Raw genomic sequence first — 16,360 nt, 5'->3', positions numbered from 1 at the left:
CTCGATCCCCACCCATGGGTTCTCAGAGTGCCTTTGGGCATATGCTCTAGGCTGAGGACACCGCAGAGTTTAACGTCGCTCCACAGAGTCGTTGTCCTGCCCTTGCCCAGCATTAGGACCTCATTGCCTTTGTCCCTCCATTTTCTGGCTGCTGTTCTCTCCCCAGCAGGCATGGAGGAACCAAGGCAGATAAGATAAACTAGTGCCAGGTACCTTCACCCAAAACCTGAACTCAGCCTTCCTCTGAAGTGGCTACTAATGGCCACTGTCACTAGCTGGACTTTGGATCTGATCAGGTGTGACATTTTTTGTGTTCCCATGAGCCTGCCTTGAGTCTTGGTTTGGCTTCCAAAGCTTTCCAATTACTTTTTAAAAACTTATTTTTTCTTGGAAGCAGCCTCTGCCTTTCCTGGCTCCCACTGGGGAAGCCGGAGAAGCGCTGGAAATCTGGTGGGAGATTCCCAGCCCCGTTTTGCTGTCCCAGGAGGTTCAGGAATTCAGAGAAGGCGTGGTGAAGCGTCTGAGCATTTGGGTGCTTCTCCAAACTGAACCCCAAACTCCAGCACTGGTTGCCCACCACCCTGCAACCTAGGTGGCCACTCAAAGCTGATGAAAAGGGTTGCCCAGGGAGGCAAACTCTCTGACCCTCTCTGTGAGGAGTGATATCTTCAGAAAAGGGCCTTTTTGCCTTCGGAGGAAACTGAGAGGCAAATGCCTTGCTGCCAGGAGAAGGCTCCTGTGAGGAAGACCCTATCACAAGGGCCCATTGGTTTGGGGGGGGTGTGGGTGCCTGGGGCTCTTCTCATCCAGAGAGGTTTGGGGATGGAAAGGTGGAATGTGCTATTCAAACACCATTGTGTCTATTTTATCAAGGCCCTCTTGGGATATGGCTCTCTGTCCTAGTTGTAAAGGGGGGGGGGGAGGAGAAGGGGAGTTAAAGAGATTTAAAAGACAATAAACAAAGCAACTCTACCCAAAATGAAAAGGCTAGGATTGAGTAATCCTTTCCAAGACCCTGAGTGACACAGCAATTTAACGCACTAAGAGATTAAAACTGTGGGGAAGCATTTCCTTAAAACCAGCTGACACACTGGGGCTAGATTGGGTGCACGTGTGCATGTGCGCGCCTGCAGCCGGACATCCCCGAGAGAGACTGCGAGCAAGGATGGGACTGGGGAATGAAAACTGCACCGGGTCCAAAGCTGTGTATCTGTAGTAGGCGCCAAATATGAGATAATCTGGAAAAAAGGAAAATCTGCAGCACCAGTTTTTTGGAGAGAAAGAGAGAAAAGAGGAGAGAGCGCAAGGGAGAGATGTGCCTGTCTCACTGCAGAGGTTGCACACAGTCTGGAGAGCAACATGAATTTTGACAACAGAGGAAGCTCTTTGTTTATTTCCCCTCTCCCATACGCCCAGGCAGGTACCACATAGCCAGCAGCAAAGCAAGCTTCCCCCTCCTCTGCCAGCATTCCTTGATCTTGCTCTGGAATGGCAACAGGAAATGCATCCGATAAAGCTCACAAAAGCTTCTGCTCAAATAAATTTGTTAGTCTCTAAGGTGCCACAAGTCCTCCTTTCCTTTTTGCAAATACAGACTAACAGGCTGCTACTCTGAAACAGGAAATGGGTCGTTCAGCCTCCAAGCTTATTTAGACTTGGGACTGGCTGCTGAGAATGCCGGTGAAGTTGCCAGCAGTGAGCTGTAGCTCACGAAAGCTTCTGCTCAAATAAATTTGTTAGTCTCTAAGGTGCCACAAGTATTCCTTTTCTTTTTGCGAATACAGACTAACACGGCTGCTTCTCTGAAAAGTGGTTTTTCTGATGAGGCTGCCTACCCTGGTGAGAGATGATCTGAGGCCTGCTGAACTTGTCTCACCTGAGCCACCAGGTGGTGAATAACCGGTTGCTGGCGACTTAGGGGTGGAAGGCTCTGAAGTCAATTACCAAGCCACCAAACCAACATGGGCAGGGATAAGGAGCTATATTTGGACACCAGAGATGGTCTAGTATGATTGAGCCAAGATGCAGAGCATTAAATAGGAGTGTGATTGCAGGCCAGCAAGGCCTTATTACTGACTCAAGCTGTTATTAATATTGTTTGACTGGCAGATTCCCCCCTCCTTGAAACCAGCCCCTCCTTTCCAGTGTGACTCAGGGCCAATGTTTGGATTTATTTCCTTGTTTTAGCAGATACAGTGTCTCCTTTTCTCATTTCAGAGTCAGCCAAACTCAGATAAAAGAAGGAATTTGTTTGCCCCTGTGTAAGTCCCTGTGGGTCTGCAGTGAAACGGGTGATCTCACCAGCAGACAGATCTATTGTACTGTGGAATAGTCTCCCAAAAGAAGTGGTGGGAGTCCTTGTTTAAAGCTGGACTGGATTGAACGCTGTAGGCACCTTCCTGCAGTGGACTGGATGATCTAAATGTCTCTCTCCCATGTCTAGTTTCTATACATCAGCATGATGTTTGCCTCCAAGAATTTCTAAAGAGGATCCTGGGATCTGTGTACTTGGGATTTTTAAAGACCCCAAGTGGTCAAGGCCTCTGTTTTCTCCAAAAGGCAGCCTCCCAGCACTTCATCACATCAGGCTGGGGCGCTGGCTCCTTGCAGACTTAGATTATGTCTCCTCTGCACACTCAGCCTAGATCTGGGGCACTTGGGCTTGTGGACTTAGTGTTTCCAAGTCCACGCTTGAAGGTTCACACTGCACTGTAAACCTGGGTTTACAATTGCTGGGCCCAGGTCTCAGAGCCATGCTAATGCATCCATAGTGTACTATGCAGACCTTCTGACTTGGGTCTGCAGCTTGAGTTGTGTCCACACTGCAAAATGACAAGGCTTGGACCTGAATCCCTGTGGGACTCTGGTTCTGATCCACCTCCCCTAGCAGGGTCCTAGGGCTCTGAGCTACCCCACTAGCAGGGTCTTAGGACCTGGGTCCTGAGTCCTCGCTGACCTGAGTCAGACTGATTGGTGTGTGGATTGAAGGGGGGCTTGTGCTCAAACCTGAATCAGAGCCTGGGTTTAGTGTGCAGTGTAGAACTACCCTGTGAGGGAAGAGTGCCCCCTCCTGAATCAGCAGCACTCTTAGATACCAAATCCTCCACAACTTTGCACCGTGTGTCATCGTTTACGCTTGTGCAAAGTGGGACTACGGGCCTAGTTCTCGTTTATACTAAGGTTCTACTATGCTCTGACAGGGTAACAGTGTCTCAGAGTAAAGGAAAATCAGTTCCTATCATAGGTGTAAATGATTACACGAGGTGCAAGGCGGTGCAGATCCTAAGGCGGTGCAGATCCTATCTGCTAATTGGAGGTCTCCCATCCACACACCCTGGAAAATCCTACTTAGCTCTACAAGATATGGTCCCCAGCTCTTCCCTCTTCTGGATGTTCCAGAAGCTCACGCATTTGGGAAAATAGTCTTGCAGGCTGATAAGAAAAAAAAGTCAGTTATCTTGGCAGAGATAAGACAAAAATTTCACCAGGGTCTCCTTCAGTATGGGTTGGCTATTAACTTGGACTTCAATGCCTTCTGCTTCTAGGGCACTTTGACTGTTGATAAAAGTAGGATAAGAATTGACTTTTAAACTATTTATAGATCCTTCCTCCTGCCTCAGCTTGATGTTGCTGTTGGCCACTGCTTGACAGGATAGGATAGGTTGGGTAACCTGCCAGCGCAATAAGCCATATAAGACGAGGCAAAGGACTGAATTAAGATTATGCAGAGATAGCTTTGTTTTGGGAACATCAAACTTCATTGTGATCAAACAAGATAATTTGACAATTGGCCAATTGTGTTCTTCACTGCTCCCTCAAACACACACACTTCATTTCCTAGAGTCCAAGATGTTGCAATGAAGCTAGACTGAACATGGCTATAAATGGAAGAAGCAGCTCTTCTTGGATTGGAGCCTGTGCTAAGACTTTCTTGGGCCCAGTTTTTGTTCCATCTGCCATAGAGTTTAAAGAAGGGAATTGGGGAAGGGGGCTGCTTTCCTTTAGGTCAATTTAAATAGTACATTCATTTTCTGGGTCGGAGCAGGAGTTATCTGGATTTCTCCAGGGTCACATGCAAAACTGGTTCTCTCCATTGAGTTTCATTCTTTCGTGGGATGGGGATAGACCTAGACAAAGCTCAGAGCCAAAACTCTGCCAGAGAGGCTGGCTCAGTTCTATGGACCAAAGTACCATGCAAGCCACTGCAACTAATGAATTACATACATATGAACAAAAAGAAAAGGAGTACTTGTGGCACCTTAGAGACTAACAAATTTATTTGAGCATAAGCTTTCGTGAGCTACAGCTCATTTCATCGGATGCATCTGATGAAGTGAGCTGTAGTTCACGAAAGCTTACGCTCAAATAAATTTATTAGTCTTTAAGATGCCACAAGTACTCCTTTTCTTTTTGCGAATACAGACTAACACGGCTGCTACTCTGAAACCATACATATGAACAAGGAAAATACATATCATGCTTTATAAGGTTCTTACAGCTATCAAGAAGTAATGGCAGGATGTTCTCACTGGGCTTTGCTTTGCCTATGGTTCCTTCAATAGGGGGAAAAAGGCCCATCAGTCTTCTTGCATAGCAAAGGCAACACTTGGCAACTGGAATAAATACTGGTTGAAGCAAAGAGGGATTTTGCAGGGGCTGATGCTCTGGTGGATTGGGTGTTACATTGCATTAGTGTTCTAGCTTGTCACCCCTTCAGAGGCTTATGTTAAAACTCTTAGGTCCCAAGTGAAAATGAATCTGATGATCTCATCATAGTCCCCAGGTGTACAAATGGCAAAACACCATTGTACAGTTTTCAGTCTGCTCAGGAGAGGCCTGGGTTTGTATGGTGGGGATTTATTTCAGCTCAGAATTGAGGTGCACTTGCAGAACTGTTTTCAGGACTGGACCAGCACAGCTGATTCTGTGCTTCCGATTTGATCAGGCCAAGAATCTGTGGGGAGAGCTTTTTATAGACCAACTATGCCTGGCTTTTGGGAAAGGGAGAGAAATATTCTCGATTTCATGAATGCTAAAACTTCACATTCAGCTTAAGGGCCTGTGCTAAAGTAGTACTAAACAACCTTCCCAGGATCAAGTCCTAGAACTAAAGAAAGAGGGGCTGCTGGTGGGTGTTGTCTTTGCAGATTATATACCTGCAACATGTTACAAGCACACACTGTACATGCAAAGGCTGCCTGTGTCATGCATGTGACATGTCTGCTTTTTGGCTGGCAAGGGCTGAAGGCACGCAATCCTCATTGCCTTGCAGTGGGAATTGAATGGCAATTTGAAAATTCCTGCTTTTGTTTTCCTCTGAGAATGAGAGCAGAAGAGGCCTGGACTGAGAGTATTTTCCGATGCATTCCACTCTCTATATGTGTTGTCTATTATTTCCGGAGTAAGGCCAAGGGTGGTAGAGGTGATTAAGAGAGGCATTCCTGCATTGCAGAGCAGTATAAACTACCAGCCCATTGTAATGTTCCGCCCAGTGGTATTTTGAGCACCTCTTTGTGACTCTGGCCTCATTATGTCATGCAGTGCTGTGATCAATTCATGTTTAACAGTCATCTACTTATACAAGGGAATAATGTTTCTTTGATGTTTATCTGCAGCACTTGAATTTTATGGTGGCAACATGTTCCCTCCTCCTCCCCATGCATCTCCCCCTCCAAACAGAACAAACACAATTCACTCCGGGTGGAAACAGTCTGGCCTTGAAAAGGCAGAGAAAGATGAGATGGGAATCCGAAAGGAAGGGTTGTAGGGAAAGAGAGACATTGGAAACAAATTGACACGCTCTCTAATGGTGACTGAATCACAGCTTAGACCTCCTAAAGTGTTAGGCAGTGTTCCTCAGACAAATAGATCGGGATGCATACCACGAATATTCGTTGGGATCTAGAGTTTAGTCACTGTGCTTGGGCCCCTGGCCACGTTTGCTTTCTGTGGACATTTTTGCTGGCTGAGAGTGAATTGGTGCAGTCAAGTATTCACAATGAAAAAGGTCTCTCTGACTTGGGATGGGATGGGACAGCACTTTATGAATGCAGCGGGGAGGCAGGGTTCCCCAAATCCTTCGCCAAAGCCCTGGAGCAGAGGCATTAAGAAAAGCTGGATGAGGACCTGAAGCTGAACCCTTCACAGCTAGGAGCACGTGGGCACATGCAGTTTCTGCGCAGGGGAGCTTTCTGTCTGTCGCTCTCCTCTGTGAAGCTGGAGTCAATAGGAGTTTTCGCTAGTGACTGTTATGGAAATGGGGTAAGGTATTCTGAGCATGAAACACAGCATGGCCTGGAAGAATAAACAGCAGGTTGGGAGAGCGGAGGTCCCAAGTTCTGGTGGTGGCTCTGCCATTAAACTGTATAGCGTAGCCTCGGGCAAGTCACATCACCAATGTTCCAGTTTCCCCCCTCTGCAAGACAGGGCATCATGAGACTTTCTGTAGCTATCTGATGGGGGTGTGAAGGGGAAGTTAGTTAGACCTGAATTTTGCCACCCTTGATTAGGACCTCATGCTTTGAATTGTCCCACTGGGTTCATTGTGATTGCTCGTGGAGTATGGCGCTACTCACCGTGAGTAAGGGTTTGGATGATCGAAGCCTTGATGTTTGCACAGCTTGTTGGAGCATTATTATTTCATGAGAGCTGCTGGCAGTTGTCTGTGGGGAAGGGGAAGATGCCAGCCAATGTCTGTATCTATGCAAAACAAGCTCTTTCCAGCTTGCTCTGAGATTCTGCCATTGTGTCCACTTTCTCAGGGATCTAGGAAACAGCTGGCAACTCACGGCCAACTTCAGAGAGCCCTTGGGTTTAGAATATCTATTTTCTGGGTTGTTTTTGTCATTTTCCTTGGTGTTTGATTGCTACTGTTGTTTTGGGATATGAGCCCACCCAACAGACTCTGCAAACCGAATCCTTCTAAGGGCTTGTCTACACTGGCACTTTACAGTGCTGCAACTTTCTTGCTCAGGGATGTGAAAAAACACCCCCCTGAGCACAGCAGGTTTCAGTGCTGTAAAGTGCCAGTGTAGACCGTTTTCAGAGTAGCAGCCGTGTTAATCTGTATTCGCAAAAAGAAAAGGAGTACATGTGGCACCTTAGAGACTAACAAATTTATTTGAGCATAAGCTTTCGTGAGCTACAGCTCACTTCATCGGATGCATTCGGTGGAAAATACAATGGGGAGATTTATATACACACACAGAGAACATGAAACAGTGGGTTTTATCATACACACTGTAAGGAGAGTGATCACTTAAGATGAGCCATCACCAGCGGGGGGGGGGGGGGGGAGGAGGAGGAGGAGGAGGAGGAAAACCTTTCATGGTGACAAGCAAGATGGACCATTTCCAGCAGTTAGACAGTGCAGTCTAACTAGACTGTCCAGTGTAGACAGTGCAGCAGCTCTGGGAGCCCCACCCCCTGTGCAGGTGGGTTTTTTAGAGCGCTGGGAGAACTCTCTCCCAGCACTCTGCTGCGGCTACATAGCCACATGTAGACTAGCCCTAAGAAGAAAGCAAACAAGAAAGGTGCCAATATGCAGTGTGTGGATGCGGGTTGGTTGGCTGCGGCTGCAGGTTAATGCACTAGCTAGGAGAAGATCTGGATTGGGATAGTAGGGGGATCTGCAGATCAGGGTTGGGTTAGGTGCATCAGCAGTCTGTGTGTGGGCACACCCAGAATAGCATGGGGTGCTGTGGGTCATAATAACAGCTGTGGTCCATGGTCCATCTTTTCTGACTGTGGCCAATGTCAGATGCTTCAGAGGGAATGAGCAGAACAGGGCAATTTCAAGCAATCCATCCCTTGTCACCAGTCCTGGCAGTTGGAGTTTTAAGGACATCCAGATCATGTGGTTGCTTCCTTGACCATTTTGGATAATGGCCATTGATAGACCCCTCCTCCAGGATTGAGTGCATTCATCCAGTTGTGTGGTGGAAGAATTACATTGTGCCTGACTGAATTACATTAAGCCAGCACTATCCACATTCATCCCTTTTTCCTTTGGAAGGGAAATTGATAGCTGCTTCTTTATGGCTCTGTTTTTCAAACTTTGATTAAACTGTAGAGCATTCTCCTTATTCCCATCCCACACTTTGCGGTGATACAATTGAGACTCTCTGGGGTAGTTTCTGGATTGCTTGTGGAGCAGCAGGAGTTCTGGTGTAGAGCACAAAACCAGGTTGACCGTGTATTGCAGTCCCTCCCCAACCTAGCTTACAGATTTGGAGTATGCTGAAGGTATCCTTAATTAACTGTCCAAACGTTCACTTCTGCCCCTCACTTTCACTATAGATAGTGGGCAAACTGTGTACACACACAGTACTCCTAGGTGAAATCTTGACTATATTGAAGGCAAAATTCCCCTTGACTTCAGTGAGACCAAGATTTCACACAACGTTGCCAACCCTCAGGATAGCTGATGCTTTTCTTAAAGCCCCAGTTCTTGGAGGCATGTGGTTAAGTGAAAATCTTAGCTTTCATTTAAAAAAAAAAAGTAGCTAATCCTCATGGTTGCAGAGAAAAGCTTGAGAACATGATGCTAAGTGCACCCCAAAGGCTCCAAAAGCAGAAGACAAAAGGCATTTTAAAAAAAAAAACAAAAAAACAAAACCCTCTCATGATTTTCAAGCCAATCTCATGATTTTGGGGGCCTGCCCCATGATTTTTTGACCCTTGGGCGCTGGTACTCCTGGCCAGAATGGGCTCTAACAGGAAGCGTGGAACACTATCTGCGATTCCTATCCAGTGCACTCCCTCCTCCACCTTCCCCAGTAAGAGAAAGGAGGGCAAAGATTTCCTTGGAGTTGTCAGGATTTGCCTGGGAAAGGGAGGAGATCGGAGCAGCTTTTCGCATAAAACACAATGTGTTTAGACAAACTCTGGCTGAACTCGTTTCCTCTCGCGGCCCAGCGCGCTGATAAAGTGGGTCTTGGGGGAAATTACCTCACATGCTGCTCGGGCCTTCCCTGGGGGTCACCCCGGCATCGAGATCCAGCGCCCACCCTCCCTTCCGCTGCCCTGAGGGGGAGGGCAGGGTGCGGGAAGGCACTTGGCACAGGGCTTATTAGCGGGCCGGGGCCTGCCACCAGTGACAGTTACTGTTCTAATTTATAGTCCTGAAATGGAGAGGGCGCCGTGATATAAAGTGCATTAATGCCATTAGCCAGGTAGTTAATGTAAATACCAGCCTCGGTCAGAGGTCACTGTAGGATCAGTCGTAGCTAGTCAGCTATAGCTCGGCCTTGTTTACGTTTCACTCAGTTTTATGTACGTGGTGAATTTCCTCAGGAATGTGTGAGCCACTCAGCACATTTGCACTAGCAACTCCTACCATGTCTGCTTGGGAGTTCTACTGTGCTGCTCTGTAGCTCAGCCGGAGACCTGTGCCGAGCAATGGCCGGATCCCTGCCCTGAGGAGCTTCCAGTCTAAAGGCACGAGCATGAGATGAGAGAGCAAGTGCAGAGTGGGGAATGGCTGTTGGAGCTGGAATGTAGTAGGGCCAAATCCTGCTCCCGTTGAAGTCGGTGGGAGTTTTGCTGGTGCGTCCACTGAGATTGGGATTGGAGCCGTAGTCGTGGTTTTCCTGGCAGTTACCTTCTCTGTTCCCTGGGGAAATAACAACCCCCACCGCCACCTACGTCGTAGGGCGGGAGGCTGGGTTAAATGTCTGAGAAGGGCTTGGAAGCTGTCAATGCCGAGGATGAGAGCTGTGCACCGCTTTGCTCCCCAGCACCTGGGGATCTTTCCAGAGCCGGAGTGCTCTGCTTTGGTCTGAGCTCCTTGTAAGCAGGGACTCAGCAGAGCTAGGGCCTTTTACATGGGCACCGGGGTATTGTTTTGCTTCGCTGGAATGAGACCATGCATCCGTCCCTCTCTCCCAGACAGTCAGTGGTGAGGCAGACGAGTCACACGGCAGACGAGTCACACGGAAGTACAAAAGGAGGCAGGGATGGTTGAGAGAGCGTGATTTAATGACTACTTGTGGGTGTAATTGGGCTTGTGAGGCTGCAGGGCTGAGCCCTGCCCCACTGGATCATCTTCATGGGCCTTGCACCAGAGCTCAGGCGTGAGTTCTCTTTTGCCTGAGATTTTTCTGTTTTGTTCATTTTGGGAGTGAACTTAGTGCTGGTGAAAACAAACAACTGATGGCACTGGCGAGAGTCTGGCAGAGTGTGGTCGGGTGCGAGCTGAGCCCTCCAAAAGCTCTGCCAGTGCACCTTAAACCTTGTATTTTCCCCACTGCTCTGCCAGTGCACCTCAATCCTGCCCAGCAGTGCTCCCGCTCTTCCAGTCCGAGGGCCGTCATGATAACGCGCCCCTTACACACACACACACACACACACACACACACACACACACACACACACACACACACACACACACACACACACACCCCCTCTGCTCTTACACTTCCACTGTTCTGGTGTGTAATGACTGGAAACTACTGACTCATGTCACTTTTCACCCAACTGGGATTTGGAGCCAGAGGTGAGAAGTCAGCTCTTCATTTAAATTTGTGTTTGAGCAGAAAGAGATGGGGAAGGAAGAGAGCGGTGTAAGAGGACCACAGGGAAAGAGAAAGTGCTTGTGTTTTCCTTCTTCTCCTGCTCTTCTGGCCTTTACCACAAGACTGTAAATTGGTGGGGCTGAGCCCCGCAGAGAACATACTTCAGCAGCCAAAGGGAGCTGCAGGCTTTGAGCCCTTCATCAAGGACCAGGAGCGGTCTGTAGTGTGGCCCATTGTAGCAGCTCATCTGGCCAAGCCTAATGGAGTGATCTGTGCATGCCTAGTGCTCCCACTTCTCAGAATTGGGGCAGCTCTGGTGGGAAGGACGAGACCTTTCATCTGAGGACTATATATCAGCCCAGCGCTTGTTACCTCGCGCTCAAAGGCATCCTGGTGAAAAGCATGCCAAGAACGCTGGCATTTTGTGGGCTGCCAGCTAGCTGAATGCCCAAGAGGGTGAGCTCTGAATGCAGCAAGTGTGTGTGCAGGCCCAAGAAGGTTAATCTGGGTTACTCAATAGGCAGCATTGACCTCAAGAAAAAAAGTTCTCAGAGCTGCCTGCGATTCTCACTGGGGTGTCCAGCAACATGCACAGCCCTGGGATTGCACGCTGTGTAAGGAACTAAACTGTAGGACTGCAAGAACAGGAGTCAGGCCTGCCCCTGAGGGCAAGATAAAGAGACAGGCCGGCAGATCTGATAGATCTATGGCTGAGCTATCCACTGTCCCAGGGCACCATTCACCAGGCCAGTTCTTAAAGCATAAGAGCACACGAGGGCCATATTCTGCCTTCACTCACATCCGTGCAAATCTGGAGTAACTCTGCTGGCTTCAACAGAGACACACTGGCTTGTCACTGGGGCAGATTCTGTCCTTAAGGTCCAAAATACATGGAGAGCAAAAATGAAGCTCAGCCACTTCCCCTTGGTTTATCTCTGCTACTTAACACGGGTCGCTGCCAGCCTTTCACATGCAATGCTCCTGTTTGTTCCTATCTTTATGGACCTCGGGGTATCAAAACTCTGGTGGTAGTGATCTCGAGGCCCCCAAGGGAAAGCCAGATCAGATCTGGGCTGGTTTTGTGAGCCGCATGGCCCCAAGCCTCTGGAACAGAGGTGGGGCTGAACCGGGACTTTTTTCCTTCTCCAGTTCCATTACTGGAAGGCTGCAGCCTATGGGTGTGTAACTCAGAGTAGATCTTCAGGATCTGAAGCAATGGTGTGAGTGTTGTTTGTGGCTAAGGCCAGCCCTGTTTCACAGTGGGGAGAAGCCATTATCTGAAGCATCCCTGTTGAGCCTTCTTCCTGCTCAGAGGAGAGCGAAGAGCATCTCTGAGCTTGTCTTAACCACTACCGGTTTGTGGGACAAGGTCTGCGAGGGTCCCTAAACAGATTGGTGAGAACCAAAGTGAGTCTCCCCCTGACCCCGCTGTAATGAACAGCACAAGGAGACAAGGCCACCTCGTAATCACTGGCTGTCTATACAGAATGGGTGTATTGCTGGGAGCAACTGCTGGGGGATGCCTGGCTGAGCCCCAGCACAGCTCCCTGGAGAGGAGAGGGCTCTATCCAGTGTTTCTGTCTTTGGTTTTCCTTTTGATCTCCAAATATACAGGGCTCATTTAGCTTTTCAACAGTCGCCCCATGGCAGCTGTGTTCTCCCTAGGTGAGTTTCTGCCTAGTGGAGCTGGGGACTGGCTGGGTTTCAGATGCTGGATTCATCCTGCCCAACAGAAGCATCCCCTCCCCGTGTAAATCACCAGATTGGCTTCCATGCTTTGCATAAATAGTGTGGTACTTCAGGGTCAAATGTCTTAAGTGGCGGTCAGTAAAACAGGAAATGGCTTAAGTTTCCAGCTCCCAAGATAGCGGGAGTGTGAAAGCTTAGAAATAGAAGAGCATTCGACCTCAGATTTCCTGCATAGCAAAGAAAAGTCCCCTCTGCGACCCCAGGGCGAAATGCAGGATTGATGAAAAAGCCTTGCCCACCCAGCAGCACATGCCGCGCTGTTCTGTACAAGATAGATGCTGATTTTGGTGCTGTTCAGGAGAAGTAGATGTTGGGGGGAGGGGGATTCAACCTGACTCCTCACCACCCCCACCGAGATCTTCAGGATTTCTGCAGGGGAATCAAGGCTGATTGAATTTCCTCTTCTGCTCTGCCTTGCTCTATTGCTCTGTAATAACATGCCCAAGGAGAGCTGTTGACAACTATCAGCTGGGCTAGATCTCGCCCACATTGTGTGAGCACGCAAGACCAACCTGCAGCATAGCTTGGGCTGAAGAGAGGCTGTGTGGTGGGGACCCCAAATCTCTTGCATTGCATGGAGCAGTACTTTGTGGCAGCTGTCTCTGCAGCAACATAGGGGTGAGGGTGTTGTAAGTGGGGCAGGAGAAGGGGAAGCAGAGGCAGGTTGGAAAGATGCAAATCCAATGGCCGAACCCCTATGTAGGGGGAATGTATTGGCTAGGGGATAGCTGTGCAGCAGTTCTGAGGGTTGAGGTGGAAGATTCCATCCACCCCGGTAGATCCGTTTTCTTGGGCTTTGCATGACGGGGAGGATTTCACTCTAGTTTCTCAAAGGACCTTTCACTGCTAGACCAAGCTGTATGGCAGCTCCCTTTAAATAATCCCCCAGGCTGCACCACAGGTGAACAGTGGCAGCTTGGTTGCAGGGGGATGGTAATGGCAATACCGGCCTTTAGCAGCCCGCTGAGCTGCCTGGGGCAAGCTGAGCCCTTCTCTCAGCCCTCTTGTTTTAATCTGTTTGGCTGCAGACTCTAACTAGGAAACAGCGGCCCCATCTGCAGTTAGAGGGGCTTGAAACTGCCAGGTGGAAATGAAAGTTGAGGTTCTGGAATCAACAGGAGATGAGGATTTGAGCTGATCTTCACTTTGGGCTGGACTGGCACCTTCTAGTCTGACCATCACAATTCAACCCCTGCTTCCCCTCTACATCAGGATGGAGGGAAATTGTGCCAGACCATTTTGCAGCACAGATTACATCCCCCTTCGTGCTGGCTGAGCTCCACCCACTCCTGAGTGGGAGGGGGACTAGAAGCCTGGAAATGCAGCCCCTTGTGCCCCCTTATCCATGGTTGATTGATATAGAAGGAGTAGCATATATAAGAGGTGATGCTATAGAACTGGGTGCCAAATTCATCTCTGGTGTAACTCCAGTGAAGTCAGTGGAACTATATAGTATTAGGCCTGAAGTGTGTGTGTGGGTGGGGGCGGGCTTGGATGGATGGAGGAAGGGTAGTAAACATATAGTGACTTAGATAGAAGACAGGAATTGCTACACCAGAACAGACGAAGGCTACGTCTCCATGGCTCTTCAGTTTGGACAACAGGTGTATGAATTGCAGCGCTTATTAGTGCAGAAGAGGGAAAGAGTGTCCTATTTGAAACAGGACTACGTTAATACAAACTAGGTACCTTTTAGTTCACACCAGCAGTGTTCACAGGGGGCAGTTACAACACAACCGGCTCGTACATGCTGCACTTCACACCCCCATGGTCCGAGTGGCGGGGCCATGTAGACTAGCCCTTAGACTCTATCTAGTTGATATCCTGTCTCTGACCGATGTCGTGTTTTCAGAGGAAGCTCCATCCTGTAATCCAGCTCTATACTACACCATTGTGGGAAATTCCTCCAAGATCCTCCAGCTTCTGGCCTGACGCACAAGGCGTGAGCACCCTTGTTAGTGATCCTAGGTGTTGTCAGTAGGCTGGCAGTGGCTTGCATTACATATAATGTGACTAGGGACTGCAAAAGTACAACAAAAGAATAGATCTCTTCATGGTTAGAGGCTAGAAAACAGTTAACCGGAGGGAGATGCCATGTAAAACCTACTGGCTGGTGTGAAGGAGCATTTCACTTGACAATGCATTGGGCTTGCGTCCCATCTCACTTGCACCGTTTGCTCCCCGGTGCAACTCCATTGACAGTTACTCCTGATTTACACCAGCGCATGTGAGAGCAGAATCAGGCCCATTATTCCTGCACTGCATCAAGGGCCAAGGCGTGGGCCTGAGTCTGTGCTGGGCACCAGCGGCACCTGCAGCCGGACACATGTTACACTCAGTGTGTACCACTGGCAGTGGTGAGGAGAAGCAGCGCTGGCTGCTCCACTGCTCAGGGGGCCCATTCCGCTTTGGCCTCGCCTGCCTTCTGCTGTAACGGGGTGGGGGTCTAAAATTAGTGATAAGCATTGTGACACCCATGCACAGGTTGCAATGCCACTCACTCAAGTTTGGCCCCATAGCTACCCTCTGAAGGGCTGGCTTTTATACCAGGGCTCCCCTTGGGGACTTGCCTGGCCTCACCCCACTTCCAACAGCCTGTGTCCCCTCTCAGAGATGGAGAGTAATGCTGCCCCAGGTGGCCTGGGCTGGAAGGTGGGGGCTGAGCGCTCAGCGGGCCAGGTGCCAGGGCCAGCGACTGCAGTGGGGATGGCTCTACAGGGACTGACGGTGCATCATGAGAAAATTTTCTGGGTGTGCCCCTGCCAAGTGCTTAACTCCACTGGATGCAATGGAATTCCTGGGCTGAGAGCAGAACCACACCGTGGTGAGAGCTTTCCTAAGGCAGGTCTGGCATGAACTGGGCACTATCCTGCACCCAAGTCATGCCTCTTTTCGGCTCTCATCTTAACCCCTTCTTTGCTACGCTCTGCTGAGTCAGACTCTTGCATGTAGCCTAAAAGTTATTCTGGGACCTTTCAGCCTCTTATAGGAAGCAAGATCAGAAAAGTGAGGTAGGTGGCATACCTAGCGGGATGCTAGATCCCTTGCAGCATCAGAATCACAGAGAGCTGGGCTGGGGACACCTTTTGCTTCTGCAGACATGAGTAAAAACTCATATTAAGTCCCCAGCAGCAAAACTCTCCCCACTGGAGGCGGTGGGGTTTCTCCTGGGGACAGGCCCTAGTTTTCACAAAGCTTTTCCACAAGGCAGCTTTCCCCAGCAAAAGCTACATTTTGATTTACAAATCTGGAGTGAAGGGGAAAAAAACTGTGAAACTGGGCACAAATGGCTGTAAAATGTACACAGCCACTGCCACCCAGTGTGTGAAGGGGGGTAATAAACATGAGATTTGAAGACTGTGCCCAGTGGGAAACGGATGAACACTAGCCTGCATCACAAAACTTCTTGGATGGGCTGGCAGATCTTGCTGGCTCCAGTCCAGGCCTGGGAAGACAGAGTATTGCATGGTCTAAGCTGCCAGAATTGGTGGGAACCCAGGACAGCGTAGCAGTGAGATTTGAGGTGGATTGGCGGAGTTGTATGAGGACTCAGGACTGGAGTAGCAGGGGATGCTGCAGCTTAAGACTGCAGTAATAATGATAAATAAATCCTAGCTCTTATGTAGCACTTTTCATCCATAGAGCTCAAAGTGCTTTATAAAGGTGGTCGGAATCTTTATCCCCATTTTACAGATGGGCAAACTGAGGCACAGTGGTGAAGCAGCTTTCCCACAGTTATCAGAACCAGAAAGGAGGCTCAAATCTCCACTTCCTTGCACCACTCTGTGTAGTAATTTACGCTGGTGCCACTGGCGTGGGTGGAGTACTATGATTTGGTAAGGTTTTCACCAGTGTAAATGACTTCATAAGATACCCATCAGGGAAGAATCTGTCCCTCTCTGCCTGTCTCTCCAGAGGGCTGCTTGCCCCTTCTGCCACCAGTGCTAAAGTTCCACTTGATTCACATACTGAGGGGAGTAGAAAAGGGCGCTTGTCTCTAATCCTGCTGAGTCAAAGCTAGCAGCTGCTCTCCGGTTGTGTTTCCTGCCCTGCGTGCCTCTGACGCTGCGCGATGCCTTCAGGAAGCAGGAGTCAGT

The 16,360-nt window shown here is 49.2% G+C and overlaps 1 protein-coding gene across 4 annotated transcripts in view; it reads left to right on the top strand.

Moving 5' to 3' along the window:
* SEPTIN9 (septin 9) overlaps window positions 1–16,360 on the top strand; it is a 254,811-nt gene that overhangs the window by 150,029 nt on the left and 88,422 nt on the right. The gene's annotated exons all lie outside the window — the stretch shown is intronic.

The sequence above is a fragment of the Dermochelys coriacea genome, chromosome 14 (genome assembly GCF_009764565.3).
Source record: "Dermochelys coriacea isolate rDerCor1 chromosome 14, rDerCor1.pri.v4, whole genome shotgun sequence".
Lineage (NCBI taxonomy): Eukaryota > Metazoa > Chordata > Testudines > Dermochelyidae > Dermochelys > Dermochelys coriacea.
Note: the sequence above shows the minus strand (reverse complement) of the source record. Positions and strands in the feature narration are given on the sequence as shown.